The sequence below is a fragment of the Phyllobates terribilis genome, unplaced genomic scaffold (assembly GCF_046119375.1).
Source record: "Phyllobates terribilis strain yellow unplaced genomic scaffold, ASM4611937v1 Scaffold_12__6_contigs__length_324123572, whole genome shotgun sequence".
NCBI classification, from domain to species: domain Eukaryota; kingdom Metazoa; phylum Chordata; class Amphibia; order Anura; family Dendrobatidae; genus Phyllobates; species Phyllobates terribilis.
The window spans coordinates 218,767,991-218,777,736 of record NW_027362772.1 but is presented as its reverse complement, the minus strand read 5'-3'; the positions used below and the strand labels follow the sequence as shown (position 1 = coordinate 218,777,736).

The window sequence follows — 9,746 nt, the reverse complement described above, 5'->3', positions numbered from 1 at the left end:
TAGCACCCTCAGCCTCCCCTGTCGCCCCTCTTAGCACCCTCAGCCTCCCCTGTCGCCCCTCAGCCTCCCCTGTCACCTCCCTTAGCTCCATCAGCCTCCCCTGTCGCCCCTCTTAGCTCCCTCAGCCTCCCCGATCGCCCCTCTTACCACCCTCAGCCTCCCCTGTCGCCCCTCTTAGCACCCTCAGCCTCCCCTGTCGCCCCTCTCGGTCTCCCCTGTCACGCTCTTTCTCTCAGCCTCCCCTGTCGCCCCTCTTAGCACCCTCAGCCTCCCCTGTCACCTCCCTTAGCTCCATCAGCCTCCCCTGTCGCCCCTCTTAGCTCCCTCAGCCTCCCCGATCGCCCCTCTTAGCACCCTCAGCCTCCCCTGTCGCCCCTCTTAGCACCCTCAGCCTCCCCTGTCGCCCCTCTCGGTCTCCCCTGTCACGCTCTTTCTCTCAGCCTCTCCTGTCGCCTCCTCGGCCTCCTCGCCGTGTCCCAGGTGTGCGGGCGGCTGGGAGGACTGAGCTCAGGAGACAGGAGGAGGAGGAGGGGAGCAGGAAGCAGTTGCAGGGAGAGGCTCTTATTTTGACAGCGGCAGCAGAGCGGCTGTAGGATCCAGTGTCTTCCCACATCCGAGATCAGAAACCCCCGGGAGCGGGGACACCAGAGCTGCACCGGGGAGGGGGATCGTCCAGCCGGGTCCCCCTCCGTTCTACCCCGACACATGCCTGGATTGTAAGCGAGGAAGTGCCGGCAGATCGGTTACATGCCCGCCGTGCCCTGCGGCTCGGAGGAGGGGGCAGGATGAGAGGGGGCACGGTGCTCGCCTCAGCTGCGGCTCTCTCTCCCCTTCGGCCCCCGAGCTGCGGATGCTGAGAGGGGAAGCTCGGAGTCCCCAAAGGAGGCCGGAGACAGAGGCCATGGGAGGCCGCAGGGGAAAGCGCTGACGAGAGGTAAGCGGCAAGGGCAAGCGGGCGGCCAGGTAGTCACTGCCCATCTCCCTGCATACACCAGCTGTGCACTACATGGCACCCCACCTGCCCTGCATACGCCAGCTGTGCACTACATGGCACCCCACCTGCCCTGCATACGCCAGCTGTGCACTACATGGCACCCCACCTGCCCTGCATACGCCAGTTGTGCACTACATGGCACCCCACCTGCCCTGCATACGCCAGTTGTGCACTACATGGCACCCCACCTGCCCTGCATACGCCAGTTGTGCACTACATGGCACCCCTCCTGCCCTGCATACACCAGCTGTGCACTACATACCACCCCTCCTGCCCTGCATACGCCAGCTGTGTACTACATGCCACCCCACCTGCCCTGCATATGCCAGCTGTGCACTACATGCCACCCCACCTGCCCTGCATACGCCAGCTGTGCACTACATGCCACCCCACCTGCCCTGCATACGCCAGCTGTGCGCTACATGCCACCCCACCTGCCCTGCTGCGCTACATGCCACCCCACCTGCCCTGCTGCGCTACATGCCACCCCACCTGGAATGCTGCACTACATGCCACTCCCCTTCCCCTTCATGTACCAGCTGTGCACTACATGCCACCCCACCTGCACTGCATATGCCAGCTGTGCACTACATTCCACCCCACCTGCCCTGCTGCACTACATGCCACCCACCTGCCACGCTGCCCTACATGCCACCCCACCTGCCCTGCATACGCCAGCTGTGCACTACATGCCACCCCACCTGCCCTGCATACGCCAGCTGTGCACTACATGCCACCCCACCTGCCCTGCATACGCCAGCTGTGCAGTACATGCCACCCCACCTGCCCTGCATACGCCAGCTCTGCACTACATGCCACCCACCTGCCCTGCATACGTCAGCTGTGCACTACACGCCACCCCACCTGTCCTGCTGCACTACATGCCATCCCACCTGCCCTGCATACACCAGCTGTGCACTACATGCCACCCCTCCTGCCCTGCTGCACTACATGCCACTCACCTTCCCTGTATGTACCAGCTGTACACTAGATGTCACCCCACCTGCACTGCATACACCAGCTGGACACTACATGCCACCCACCTGCCCTGCATACACCAGCTGTGCACTACATGCCACCCACCTGTTCTGCTGCACTACCTGTCACCCCACCTGCCCTGCTACACTACATGTCACTCATCTGTCCTGCATGTTGCAGGTATACACTACATGCCACCCACCTGTTCTGCTGCGCTACCTGTCACCCCACCTGTCCTGCATGTTGCAGGTATACACTACATGCCACCCCACCTGGTGAATGGCGCCATGGCTTATCATCATTCTGTCTGTGTGTGAATGAGGCTGCGGCGGTGTGTGTGACTGGCATCAGTGCCATGTTGTCAGCAGGAGCTGCAGGCTGTGGTCACACCTGGGGGCAGGACTAGTAGCTGAGGCGTCCTGTGTGTGCTGGTGTCACGGTGTGTGATCCGGGCTGAGGCTGCTCCTGCATTGTCCCCAGCACAGTCCTCTCTGGGCAGCTGGCCGGTCCCAGGCTGCAGGATGTTGTGTGACCCCCTGAGCAGACACCGATCTGCTTGTCGTCCTCACAAAACATTGTGCTTATATTTTTCCATGTAGAAATTCAGCTGTATGAGACTGAAGTAGAGAATGCAGCTGTGAGCGCGTCCTGTGCCGAAGATGGCGCTGTGCCCTGATAAGGCCACGTTCACACCAGAGTCTGGGTGCTGTGTGTAGCTGGCCACACAGCATTCCACCAGTGAGAGTAATGCCACAATGTACATGGACGTGTGTGTCAGTCCGTAAACCCGTTCATCACCTACAGCTGAGGAGGAGATGATAAAGCGGAGGGCCCTCCCGAATACACGGTCCTGTCTGCACTAAGTCTCGTCCTCCCCGGCCGGCTCACGAGTATCCGTCACCGGACCTACTTTTAGAACAAGAGTTTGATACAATAGTAAAAGTATTTCTTATTTTCTGCTTAAAAACATCTAACATTATTATTATATTTATTTATTTTTTAGCCTTCCAATTGACTTCTATAGTAAAGTACTGAAATTGCCAGCAGATAATCCCTTGGTGTCTTTGAAAGTCTGACGTGTTTAAAGGGCATTCAGAAGGCTGAACATAGAACAGCGAGTCATTTTCCCGTACAACCATTTCTTGATCGTTTTGCTTTTTCCACCGGTTTTTTGAGTGGACCCACTCAAAAGAAGGAAAAAAAAAAAACAGAAACAGGCACAATGTAAACAGACCCTAAGGACTTGTTCACTTGCTGTGGTTTTGCCATGGCATTGCTGTATTCCTGAGCTCTTAGGCTATGTTCAGACATGGCAGATTTGCTGTTGATCTGCATCGTGGATTTCATTCCTTTCTTGGTTGACAATGCCCGCCTTGTCTGAGCTTAGCCTTGGACAGCATTCACACATCCATGGGTTGTGGTGTGCGCAGGGACATATGCACATGCTGTCTGCAGGTCTCCAGATTCACAGCCTCATATGTGTGTTTGGGTCAGGAGGACCACGGCTGCTCTGTGAACCACGGTCTGTGCTTGGGCCATGAAACGTGGATGTGCGACTACGGTGTAAGCTCACTCTGCCAACCGGCAGCATTCAGATGACGCTGATCAGCTACATCCATGTGCACATAGAATATCATGTTCTCGGCAGCACATGTCTCGTTTACACAGGACAATCTGCTGCTGAAATTGATAATTTTTAAGCAAGCCTCAAAAAATAATTTCACTCTCCGAACAAGCATTTTGTTTGTTCTTTGGATGACTGACGGCCTGTTTGGCCAAGCTGACTATTGGGAAGCGGGCGTTCGATCCTCGGAGTGCTTGTTGCCGATTATTGGTTAGTGTGAATGTGCCCTTAATTTTCACTTGATAACACAAGCAGCAGAGAGCTACAGAATTCGTCTGGGGCAAAGCCAATCTTACATAGGCGTAATGTTAGGAAACTTCTATTACACGTACATGACCGATTCATCCAAGCTTTCACAACAGAATTCTGGTGAAGTCCTAAAAATTAGCTGGTACTTCTCCGCCATTACAGGGAGCACACAGGCTCCACCTCAGTGAGTCCTATTACCTTGGCATACATGTTGCAGTTATTTCATGTCTGACTTTCTTTTGTCACTGGCGGTTTAGTTCTTTGTACTTTATTATCATTCTTTCCTTGCCATAATGGAAATCCGTTCTCCGTGCGCTGATTGCCCGGTGCCCCTGTGACGGCTTGTTATACCCAGCAGTCAGAGGCCGAGCCATAGAGGAAAGGTGAAGGGGCAGCTGGACCCAAAGATGGCACAGAAGGGGAGACTCAGACATAATCATTGTAACTAAACCTGGTCATACACAGCAGACCGCTGTTTGTCCCGAATCCCACATATTTGTGGGAGCTCAGTGTAGGATCCTTGGTGCTTTTTACACCTTTTGCTGCTTCTGTGTTTTTAGATCTTTTAGTCAGAGGTTTCTCTGGTTACTGATGTACAATTATCAGTATTTTATACTTTCATTGACAAATATATGAAGTTTATTTAAAGACTCAATATTTCCAAGGTTGATCCTCATTTTTCTAGACTTCTGCCCTTCACCCTGACAGCTGGATTTCAGCTTCTGGGTAAAATCCTGACTGATGGCCGCCCATTCCTGCGTAATCAGTGCTTGGAGTTTATCACAATATCTGTCGGTTTTTTTGGCCTTTCGCCTTTTGAGGATTGACCACAGGTTCTTAATGGGATTGAGATCCAGGGAGTTTCCTGGCCATGGAACCAAAATGTCAATGTTTTGTTCACCGAGCCACTTGGTTATCACTTTTGCCTTAGGACATGGTCTCCATCAACACATTGCTCCTGGATGGTTGGGAGAAGTTGCTCTTGGAGGATAATTAGATCCCATACTTTATTCCTGGCAGCGATATTACTCATAATTATGAACGAGCCCCCTCCATGTATGAGACTCCCCCCGCACATAAATAATTTTGACACTTTACTGTTGGTAAAGAATCGCCTTTTTTTTTTTTTTTCTGGACAATCCTTCCTGATGTCCCAATAAAGTCTGACGGGGGCTTCATCAGAGAAAATAACTTTACCCCACTTCTCTGCGGTTCAATCCCTGTACTTCCTGCAGAATGTCAGTCTGTGTGAAGAGCAAAGATTGGACCTCAGAGAAATGGAGAAGGAATGGTGAGCACTACCATGAGTCTTGTGTCATCCCAACAGTACAGCATGCTGTCACCATTCTTGTGTGGGGGGGGCTTCTCGTCTTTGTAGGGGGCTCACTCACAATTTTGCCTAAGATCTCGTCCTCCAAGAGCAACTTCTCCCAACCATCCAGGAACAATTTGGTGATGGAGACCATGTCACAAGGGAAAAGTGATAACTAAGTGGCTCGGTGAACAAAGCATTGACATTTTGGGTCCATGGCCTGGTAACTCTAAACATAGAACCTACGCTATGGGTATATACATCATTCATAATGCAAAAAATGCGGTGGGGTATACTATATCGCATATCATTATAAACCTATATTACAAAAATAGTCAACCCCAGGACAGTGATAATAAAATAAAATTATACTTTATTGGGTTACAAAATTGATAAAAACAGTGATCATAATAGTAATTGGATATGAGGTGAGTAATCAGTGAAGATCACAGAAGAGCCAAAACATCATATATGGGCTAAAGACAACACATTAATGTAAATTAAATAAATAGCTAGATACAATTTAGCAATTCAATATGTCAAATGTGTAGAGAATGTGTGGAAATATCATATTGGTTATAAGAATCCCTAGGTCCCATAGAGCCAGTGCACATATGGGAAATGTCTGGTACACATCAGGTACCCAGACCTATGGCTCTCAAACCATAAATGGGAACTTACCCATAACAATGATGTATGCCGACTATGATCAGCGCCCCGACGCGCGTTTCGCGTGGTGGGCTTCCTCGGGGGGCGGTGTGCAGATCTTGGTCCCATTGAGAACTTGAGGTCAATCTTCAAAAAATGGGAGAACAAAGAAATTGTGCTAAACTCCTAGCCCTGATTAGGCAAGAACGGGCGGCCATCAGTCAGGATTTGGCCCAGAAGCTGATACCCAGCTGCCGGAGGAAGGGCAGAAGTCTGGAAAAATAAGGGATAACACTGTAATTAGAGTTTTTACATAAATTTGATGTATTTGTCAATAAAATGTGTAGAATCTTATGAAATGCTGATAATTGTACTTGAGTAACCAGAGAAACTTCTGACTAAAAGATCAAAAAACACCGGCACAAATTTTGTTTTCCACAATCTCCTTATTACAGCAGCATGTCTGAGCCATTGAATGCTGGTAAGATCGAGCACAAATCTCCATGTCTATACCTCAGGACCTCCGGTCTGGTGAGGGACGCAGTGTAGCACCGGTCTCTGTGTCTGGACCTCAGGACCTCTGGTCTGGTGAGGGACGCAATGTAGCACAGGTCTCCGTGTTTGGACCTCAGGACCTCCGGTCTGGTGAGGGACGCAGTGTAGCACCGGTCTCTGTGTCTGGACCTCAGGACCTCTGGTCTGGTGAGGGACGCAGTGTAGCACAGGTCTCCGTGTTTGGACCTCAGGACCTCCGGTCTGGTGAGGGACGCAGTGTAGCACAGGTCTCCGCCATTGGTGTTGGGATAAAAGCTGAATGGTTCCCAGTTGTTGTCAGAGGAAACCAATTGACTGAATTAAATTTTGAGCTGGTTCAATTTTAACAGAGTTGTCCACTCTTTTGAACCACTTCATTAATGCCTTCAGGGTAGTGAATTCCTCCATTCTGTGGCCAGTGTCCCTCACCAGCCTCCTGGTTTGCACTTCCAGTGAGGGACACCACGTGACTGCTGCAGCCACTCACCGGCCGCTGATCAGCAGCAATGTTGACTTTCACTCCCAACCATAAGGAACACTATTCCTCCTGCCCTGGAGGATTATAAATACCCAATAATAAAGCTTTTATAAGTAGCTGACAACCCCTTAGGCCTCATTCTCACTTGTCTATTTTGGTCAGTAATTTGCTTGGAGTGGGTCCAAAACCAGGGCTGTGGAGTCGGTAAGCCAAACCTCCGACTCCTCAATTTCCATGACTCCGACTCCCTCATACACGGCTCATGCTTAAGTGATAAATTTACTGCAGCACAGATTAATCTCAGCTAAAAGTCTAGATCCTTAGATCAGGAATAGGACAGACATTTATAGGACATTTCATTACTTGCCCAAATTGTTATGAAAAAATATTCCCCACAAACTGCATTGAACTACTGTACCCAGTTTATTATATATTTTAGGAGTCGTAGTTGGTCCATTTTATACTGACTCTGACCCCACCAAAATGGACTCCAACTCTACAGCCCTGTCCGAAACATTACAGTTTTGATTAAACTATTTCATTTTCCATACAATTTACTGAAAACTGGAAAATGATTTGTGACGTAGTAAAAAAAAAAAAAAAAAACAAGTTCTGCGATTGTTGCTCATTTTAACTTTCCTGGCATTATCTGTGCAGTTGTAATGACGTGGTAACTTTGTTCTGCAGATCAGAGCGATATGCCTTTTAAAAAATAGAACCTCTGAGTACAATTTTACCATTGCCCAGGCAGGCGCTCACATTTTTATTTTTTTTTTTAAGCCACCAAAGGGGCCTAAACCTATCATACTGCAATACATACAATCCATTGTATATGTAGCAGTCTCTTATGAACTACAGTATGTAGGTGAGCCACTGGGCAACAAGGACCCAGGTACTAGGGCTGTAATTCCCAACTTTATCACCCTGGTGAAACCCCTGAACCATGTTTTTTACCTCTGGTGAATGCACGTTCCCATACTCATGTTTTACTTCCAAAAGTAGCAAACACTGTCTCAGCAAATTCACATCCAAATCTGTGTGACTTAAATATGATATTCTGTGTCATCTCGGCTTTGAGTTATCATATTGTGGATTAGTAACTTTTCTGCATTTTCTCATTCCACTCTGATTTTTATTTTTCCATGATTTGTGGATGAGACAGTACAACATTTTATAGGCGAATGCGATTTGCAAATTGTCATAGATTGTGTGAAATTTTCTCTAAAAATCCTTTAGAATTCTGCCAGGTGGGAAAATGGCCTAAGTGTGTCATGTGCAAAGTGAAAATTAAAGGGATTGTCCAGTCTTGAACTTCATGTCTGCAGTCACTCTGTGTCTGCTGACTTGAGGATACTTACATCGCATGCTGTGAAGATTCTCCATTGCCAGGAGCGGGTGGGCGTGTGACCAGAAATACAGAGGTGTGAAAGTGTTTGCCCCCTTCTTGATTTCTTATTCTTTTGCATGTTTGTGACACTTTTGTCACACTTTCATGTTTCAGATCACAAAACTAATTTAAATATTAGACAAAGATAACACAAGTAACCACAAAATGCAGTTTTTAAATGAAGGTCTTTATTATTAAGGAAAAAAGAAATCCAAACCTACAGGGCCCTGTGTGAAAAAGTGATTGCCCCTTAAACCTAATAAATGGTTGGGCCAGCCTTAGCAGCAACAGCTGAAATCAAGCGTTTGCGATAACTGGCAACTGGAAGATGAAATTTGGCCACTCATCTTAGCAAAATTGTTGTAATTCAGCCACATTGGAGGGACACGCAAAAGAATAAGAAATCAGGAAGGGGGCAAACACTTTTTCCCACCACTGTATGTGATTTGCACACTCCCAGCCACATTCTGACTAGACTTGTCCAGCCTCTCTCAATACACTTGAATTGAGGGAGACCACGCACGTCTAGTCGGTACATGACCACATGTATGTAAATCACACACTTGAGGGTGCCAGCACTGCTGAATCCTCACAGTTCGTGGTGTGAGGATTCACAAGTCTGCAGTCACAGACTAGTATACACCCACTGATGTATCAATATAAAGGCAACATGAATTTTCTCCTGATTCTGTTTGTGATCCAGACTCTTGCAGACGTCTTATTTCCCTGTGATCGATGCATTATGGTCCCAGCTTCCAATGCTTATTTTCTAGTCACTGAGTGTGACTTGTGCTGTGTCAGTACTACAGTACCACTTCAGCTTACAAGAAGGACTCGCTGTGCCACTTGCAGTCATGTGACAGATAATGACACACAACTCTGTCCCGGGGGCACTTCTGTTGTTTCTCTGATTACTGCAAACCAGAATTATTTTAGAACTGTTATTTCTAGATCTCCCAGGTTCACATGCATATTGCAGTGGCATAAAGGGAATCTGTCAGGGTTGCTTTTTTTTTTTTTGCTTGGTAATTTGACAGCAGCATGATGTAGGGATAGACACTTTGATATCACTTAGTTTTCTGAGTTCAGCAGTTAATAGAATCCCTGTTTTACCCTGCTGCAGATCTAGCAGAGCTCAGAATGCTGAGCCCTGTATACCCGCTCCCACACCAGTGATTGGCAGCTTTCTATGTACACTGTATATTGACTGAAAGTTGATCAATAGTGAATTTGTGGTTGGACTAGCAGGCACGAGGCCAGTTGTCCTGTAGAGATAATCTGCTGATTAAATACTGATTGTATTATAACAGCCCAGTAAGTGACACATCCCTGGAATCAGGGTAGCAGCCCCTATTGACACTGTTATAGGGGTTAATGTCCCCCAATTCTGAACTAATATCCACCATCCTATATTAAGATTATATTGCGGTAAGACGCCTCACTCGGCCCCTTCCAGAAGTAGACTCAGGAACCGTGTTTTCTCTGCTGGCTTTATTTAGTGGCATAAAGCCCTGCAGCTCCAGCAGAACTAAACACAGCCTT

The 9,746-nt window shown here is 48.3% G+C and overlaps 1 protein-coding gene across 2 annotated transcripts in view; it reads left to right on the top strand.

The window, feature by feature from the left end:
* The first annotated feature begins 484 nt into the window (after positions 1-484).
* The window catches only part of BCL9L (BCL9 like), a 57,529-nt gene continuing 48,267 nt past the window's right edge, over positions 485-9,746 (top strand). For both annotated transcript variants that reach the window (XM_073656670.1, XM_073656669.1), the window contains exon 1: positions 485-934. The gene's annotated coding sequence lies outside the window, so the exon portion shown is untranslated. The remainder of the gene's footprint in view (positions 935-9,746) is intronic.